The sequence below is a fragment of the Nelumbo nucifera genome, chromosome 8, assembly GCF_055504915.1.
Source record: "Nelumbo nucifera cultivar China Antique chromosome 8, China Antique-T2T, whole genome shotgun sequence".
NCBI lineage: Eukaryota > Viridiplantae > Streptophyta > Magnoliopsida > Proteales > Nelumbonaceae > Nelumbo > Nelumbo nucifera.
The window spans coordinates 41608495-41616223 of NC_142656.1; the positions used below are offsets into that span (position 1 = coordinate 41608495).

Consider the following 7729-nt stretch of genomic DNA (forward strand, 5'->3'; position numbering starts at 1 on the left):
GGTAAAGGTCTCCTGTCAGAAATCAGCAACATAATATAAGGAACATTACCTATGTGTTGTAACTCTGGAGAATCATTCAATGCTGCAACAGTTTCCTGCAAATCTGCATTCAACGTTGACTCCTCTTTCTCAAGATGCTTACTAATGGAAATTTCTAATCCATCCTTCCCATCAAGTTCAAAGACTTCCTGTGCCAAAGAATCAATCACATCAACAGAACAAATAGGATTATCATCAGTAGGATATTTCATGGCATCATAAATATTAAACTTAACAATTTCACCATCAAATTCCATGGTGAGTGTGCCACTATGAACATGTATCTTAGTCTTGGATGTCTTTAAGAATGGTCTTCCTAGCAGAATAGGAGTGGTTTGGTCACCATTATCCATATCAAGCACGTAGAAATCAGTAGGGAAAACCAAATCATTAACTTTCACAAGAACATCCTCAACTACACCCTTAGGATAGGCATTAGATCTATCAGCCAATTGAATCACAACACCAGTTTTATTCAAAGGTCCAAGTTTCAAAGAAGCATATATAGAATATGGCATCACATTGATAGAAGCTCCTAAGTCTAACGTGGCCTTCTTTATTCTAGTGTTACCTATCATACATGGGATAGTGAATATACCTGGATCTTTGCACTTTGTAGGGAGTTTTCTTTGAATAACTGCAGAAACATTCTCCCCTACTCTCACCTTCTCACATCCTTTCAGTTTTTGTTTCCTCTTATGTATACACAATTCTTTTAGGAATTTAGCATAACGAGGCACTTGTTTAATAGCATCTAAAAGGGGAATATTTACCTTGTATCTACGAAAAGTCTCATAAAAATCTTTAAACTGCTCATCTTTTCTAGATCCTGCTAAAGCATGAGGAAAAGGAGGTACCAGTTTATAATCAGAAAGAGGCGGAAACTTACGCTTGGGTACTTCATCGTCATTGGGAATGATGTCCTCCTTTTCTTGCTTCGATGATGCAGGGGCTGCTCTCGTTGGAGCCTCAACCTCCTTACCACTTCTCAAAACGATTACACTTGCATTTTCTTTTGGATTCACAACCATTTGAGAGGGTAATTTCCCCGAACCTTGCGTCTCTAACCGACTAATTGCGGTTGCCATCTGGCCCATCTGATTGCCCAAATGTTGGATACTGGCCCTCGTCTCCTGCTGAAATTGCAAGGTGTTAGTGGCAAGAGATTTAACAATATCCTCTAAAGACATACTAGAATTGGATGTTTGGGTTGGCTGTTGTCTAGGGGGGTGCGGTTGATATTGCTGGAAAGTCGGACGGTTTTGTGGATTCCCATAGCTAAGATTGGGATGATCCCTCCATCCCGAATTATATGTGCTCGAATAGGGATCATACTTCCTCTACGGTTGCCCCGGAAAACCACCTGCCGCATTCACTTGCTCAATGGGATCCTCTTGAAGAGTTGGGCACATATTGGTTGGATGCCCTACTACTGAACATATCCCACAAGCCTTCACCGTTTGCATATTACCTATAACCATTTGACGAACAAGAGAAGTTAGACTCGCAATTTGTTGTTCAAGGGAAGAGATATTTACCTCATTAGCATGCTTTGATGGAGGGTCAAGCCTATAGCCGAATTGTTGAGAATTGGCCGCCATATTTGCAATCAAGTTTCTCGCGGCTTCAGGAGTTTTATCTACTAAAGCTCCTCCACTAGCAGCATCAATCATGCTCCTATCAGTGGGTTGAAGACCCTCATAGAAATACTAGATGAGTAGCTGCTCACTGATTTGATGATGGGGGCAGCTATCACATAACTTTTTAAAACGTTCCCAGTATTCATGTAAGGACTCCCCGTTGTATTGCCTTACACTACAAATTTCTTACCTAATGTTGGCCGCCCTTGAAGCTGGGAAGTACTTCTCTAAGAATAGCCTCTTCATCCCATTCCATGTGGTAATACTCCCGAAGGGTAGATAATAGAGCCAATCCTTAGCTGAATTCTTCAGAGAAAACGGAAAGGCTCTTAGTTTAATTTGTTCTTCAGTCACCCCCGTGGGTTTCATACTCGTGCATACCACATGCAGCTCCTTCAAATGCTTGTGAGGGATCCTCACCTGCAAGACCATGAAAAGTGGGCAAGAGATGTATCAGTCCAGATTTCTATTCAAAAGTAGCATCAACATCTAAAGAAGGAATAGTTATGCATAAGGGTTGTTGATTCAGATCAGGTGCGGCAAGCTCTTTCAAAGTTTGGTTTCTAGCCATGATGTCCTCCTCTGTCAAATCAGAACCGCTAACAAATAGGGAATCAAGAGCTGGATCGTTCTCTTCAGAATGACTCCGAGCTTCTCTCCTTAACCTGTGCAAAGTTCTCTCTATTTCTGGATTGTACTGCAAATCACCTTGCTTAGAGAATCGAGTTACATGCATAAATCAAGGGAACCCTAATAACCCATGAACGACATACCATAAAAAAAATCTAGAATGATGAAAATAAATAAATAAATAAATAAAACAAAAAATATTCTATGCTAAAACACAAACAATCAAAGTGATCTATATATTTTTTTTTTTCAAAAAGTTCAAGAACGAAACAATGAACACAAGAAGCACAAAAACCGATTAGAAAAACTCCCCAGCAATGGCGCCAAAATTTGGCGTGCTGTCGTAGGCACCCAAAAATAAAACCTATACTCCTAAAAATAAATGCAGTAGTGTGAGTAAGGATCGTTCCCATAGAGAGTATCTAACCTAGTTTGTGTGCTACGTGAACAAAGATGGAGGGGGGGGGGGTTGTATGTAATGAACCAGAATTAAAAAGAAAGAAAATCAGAATTAAAAAGAACAAAAATCAAATGAGAAACAATGCAATTCAGAGTATTGAAATTAATCAAAAGAATGAGTCTTGGTCTAAGTTAACATCCACCATCAAAATTTCACTACTGTTCATCGATGCAAAGATAAATCAATTCAGACTTTGAATATTCATCATAGGAATTATTTTCTTGCATCTCCCTAATATCAGTTAATCGGAAAACAAGCAATCCTCTTAACCCTTACTACTGAATAACCCCTAAAAAAGCGTTAAAGATTTAATCCAACAGTAGCCTTAAGCATTAGAGATCGATGAAGTTAAACAACACAAGCACAAGCGGTTGCATTTAATTCGGTCGAGTGTTCTTCCTAAAATCTAACAATTTCTGACGCAACAAATCATTAAACCCAAGTTGCTTCACAGATTAGAGGGATCAAACAATTATGGATCTGATATCTAACCTAGTAGTAGATTGCAATGAATAATAAACTAATAGGTCTCCTAGCAATCAAACAAAACAAGCATAAACATGAATATAGAAAAATAGTTGATATTCAAAGTATAAATCAAACAATAAAAATCAAATTAGATCTCACAGTTTTGTTGATTCTGAGGCTTCTGTTTCCTTCGACCAAGTATCCAAATTTACCCACGCATTGTCATGGTGAAAACTCAAGAAAGATCAGAGAAGGGAGAAGAGAAGAGAAGGGAGGTGCGGCAGGCCTAGGTCTGATTGTCTTTTCTCTTGTTTTTCCTCTTCTTTTCTTTTTCTCTACTTCCCCCAAGAGAAGCCTACAAAATCTCCTAAAATTTCTCTAGATAACAGTCTCCAAGTCTGACTTATCAAGAAAAATATCAAAGATAAGATAAAACAAAGTTCTAATGTAAGTGGGAGAGTGGTGATTTCGCGCATGAAAACTTGCAGGTTAAGGAACGTTTTCAGCACGTCAGCAGTGTGGTTGCAGCTATTTTGGGCCCGATTTCGACCTCAATTCAGTCAGTATATATCAAAACGCAAAACATGAAAGTTGTAGAGCTTTTTCTTGTCGTTCCAACACATCTTGAATCATTTCAATCAGAGTTCAGATGAATGAGTTATGCCCAAATTATGACGCGGTGCTGAAACTATGCAGAATTACCCGATTAGCCTTGTTTTTCACTTAACGCCTCCATTTGTGCCCTAAATCAGAATATAAGAATAATGAGTGCATTTGGGCATCAAATAAGTATAAAAGACTAAATATTAAGGGAGAAAAATATGATATTTTTCATTCTCATCAAATCTAGAGAGTAGAAACAACTTGTACTCTTTATTTTGTACTTCTTATTGCATTTTGTCTTTTTGGGTCGCCTTGACTATGGTATAATAGAAGCGTTACTTCTCACTAGGATTTTAGATTTATTAGGATAAAAGTTGTTTTTGTCAATGTTTTTAGGATATTTATGTGATCAAATGGATGACACTGTTCATCAATTGATAATGCTAATTTGGAGAAGGCTAACTCTTACATATGTAGACTTTCCATTTTTATGTATGTATGTAAGAGGTTCAAAAGTTGCAACAACTCCCTGTTCTTTTAAGCCTTTTATCGCAGCTATTACAAAAACTAATGGTAAGGGATAAAATGAGAAAAGTTTGGTGCCCAGTTGTGGTAAGTGCTAAATGAATTGTAAGAGAACTTTTAAATTTAACAAGTTAGCTATTAGGAAGTGTATTACTAGTATTGGATTCTTTGTGCATTGCTCATATGTCTATCATGTGGATATACAATATGCGAGACCTCTGCATTAAGAGAATGATAGAGGTGGGTGGGAAGGTGATAGAGTTTTGGGCCAACTATAACAATGAAAATGTGAAGGTAGTTGTTTTCGCGTGTTGGCTTAGGGTGTTGTATATATTGGACAATATAGGTCTGCTAAAATCTGTGGCCTATAGGCCTAATAGTCTTGCAAGACAATTATAGTATTAATTGACAGGATCACTGTTCTTGACAATAGTAGGGGAGGATGCCTTCTGTCATCCAAATTACAAGTTCCCCTTTACAAGGTGCAAGAAGATCCCCTTGTAGCATATGATTGTAGTAGCTCCCTAGAAAAGAAAAATGCCTTAAAAAGGAAGGCTCTAATTGTGTAATGCAGCCCTCCAAGGAATAAAAGGGTATTGAAGAAGAAAGCACCTTCTACAAAGACTCCCAGTGTAAACGTATTTGAGAAGCTCCATGATCACAATGGAAAAATAGGCTAATAGCGATGTTGCCTTAGAGTTAAATGTTGGGGAGACAAGGGAGGATGCTAGGGTTACAATGGGGAACACTAAGGAGGTCCTTGCCCCTATAGTTGAGGAGAGGGAGGGGAAGTAGAAATCATCTCCTTTGATAGTGAAGAGGAAGAAGGAAATGGTAGAACTAGAGGTAAGATTGCTGCCCCAATTACATAGCTTGGTGCAGTGGAAGTGAACTAGTGTAAGACCTTTGTTAGACAGTGTATGTCCTTAGCTCCAATCAGTTTGATGTACCTTATGACATTTATTGTAAATGAATAAAATACATATTTGATTCATGTTATATTGGTGTTTTTCTATGTAATACCCTTAATCTGGACACTTATGAGACTTGTGTTAGTTTAGAATCTTCACAGCCATTGGATAGATATGGGGAGATTTATCCTACCAAGGTTGACACTGATGTGCCGTCATGTTGGTTGGGGTGGCTTGTCTCAACTACCAGGGTGAGACTTCAGGTACATGCAGTGTGGGTTTGCTTGAAACCTTGAACCAAAGAAAATTCCAGTATTGCCCTAGACCTTGGAGATAGATAGGCAAAACTAGAATATTTCACCTGACCCCTAGTCTCGATTATGGTACTGTACTAGGTGTCAGATTGGGCTGTCTTTGATATGCCAATCAATGAGATCCTTAGAGGGGGTCAAAACCTGGGTATGTTGGGGTAGTCCGAGAATTCACCAGAGTGGGTGATCATAGTGACAAGACCAGCCCCTTTGTTAGACAAAGTGAATGATTGGGGAATGCACTCTCTCTAACGGAAACCTAAACTGTCGGCAGTTGATTTCAAACTTTTTGAAATTTGTTTTGCAAAATATATTTATATAAAGATATACATATGTTACAGTTTCACAAATTATTTGCAAAAGGATTTAATTCCCGGGATCCATGTGAGTAGAGAGTGCAACACTGTACCTTGTAGCCGAGGAAGATGTCCTCTCTTGTCAAACAATGTATGATCATTAAGGGCTAAGAGGTTAAGTGTAAGATCATTTAGGGATAATAAACCTGATGGGTTAATTTCATATCTGCCCACAGTCCTTGGGCGTTCATAAGATGGCTGTACCTAAGGACCATTTAGTGTAAATAATGAGCCCATTAAGAGTCCCTGGTGATGGACTCAGGGGTTCAATATATTTAGCAATGAATTCGGCTAGGACTTGTAACAGAGGCTAGGCTGAACCCATGTGGCTGATGTGGAGATCAATGATATGGTCCCAAGCCATATAAAGAGAGCCAAGCTACGTAGCATCAGAAGGAAGTGAGCCTGAAAGATTAATGGGCCTAAAGCCCATTTCGAACTAGGTTAATTGGATTAATTAAATAAGGGGAAAATCTGGGTATGGATTAGCAGATAAGGATAAGAGGATAACTCTTATCAACTTAAAGAGTCCAGATCCAAATAGAGATTTGGATCAGGAAACTTCTAATTTGATTAGGAGTAGTTGATCTTGATCTGTAAATAAGATAAGGGATTATCCTTATCACTTAAAGAGTTTAGATCCAAATAAAGATTTGGATTAAGAAACTCCTAATCAGATTAAGAGATTAACTCTTTAAGGTCTATATAAAGGAGGAGGGCGAACTGGAATATACATCTACAATTTGACTGCTTCCTACTCTCTCCCTCTCTACTCTTGCCACCCTACCCTATTCGATCTCCACCTCTTGGAGTGGTCAAGATTCGATCTTGATATTAATTCTTGGTGGAAGAAACAATTTTGAAGTTGTGCTCATTACCCTGTTCGATTCTTGCTGAAGAACCATTTGTTGATCCTCCCTCAACCTAAGCTGTGTCATCTTTAGTGGAGGAAGTATTTGGTACCCTCTTTGGGTGTAAACACCTATGTTGGGAGGAGCTTTTTGCGTGGATTTCGTATCATGTATTCCTCTCCCTAATCTTGGTTTCAAATTTGGTTCGGTTTGTTTCAAGAATGAACCTTGAAAAGTGCAGTTTTTCTAAATCAGGGAATAGGATTCTCGGATGGGAGAAAGAAATTTTTAAAATTTCTCCCAACCACCTTGCATGGTTCGGTGACGGGTTGTCGAAGCCCTCAAAATTAATGCTAGTCCCACAATAAAATTTTTGCAGTAAAAGTGGTACTAGGTCGAATCCCACAGGGAGCTAAACAATAATCTCTCAGCTGAATGAATAATATAATGGAGTGGGAAAATTAAATAATTAAAAATTCTAAAAGAATAAGAAAGCAAATAGCAACGAACAAACAAGACAAATCAGTCTTACCGAATTCTGATTCAAGGGTTCGGATTGATCAATTGGTCATCGATCATAGGTAGACTTCGGCAATCTTGAAATTCAAGTATTTAACCTTAGATTTATTAGGTTAGCCATAATAAACCTTGTGTTTTCCTAAATCAGTTGACCAAACCCAGCATTCAATCAACACTTATCACTAATCGATTGGGTACGATAGCGTTCCATATCAACTAGTGATAGCATTAAGCTTTGTGAAAACAGTTAAACCAAAATAACAATAATTGAAATAGCTGCAATTATCGAATCTTGTTCCATCGATTCCCTTTAGGTTAAAACATGTCAATACATTGGTCAAAGGCTGTCACGAACAATTGACCCAGAAAGATATTAACCTAATTGCTACTTGTACCACTATTCGTGACAATTACGG

General features: G+C 38.3%; 1 non-coding gene across 1 annotated transcript; it reads left to right on the forward strand.

Annotated features, from left to right (window-relative positions):
• The first annotated feature begins 1770 nt into the window (after positions 1-1770).
• On the forward strand, positions 1771-1877 carry LOC148789937 (small nucleolar RNA R71). The gene has a single exon (XR_016079957.1). It is a non-coding gene; the product is annotated as a small nucleolar RNA R71 (small nucleolar RNA).
• Positions 1878-7729: the final 5852 nt, after the last annotated feature.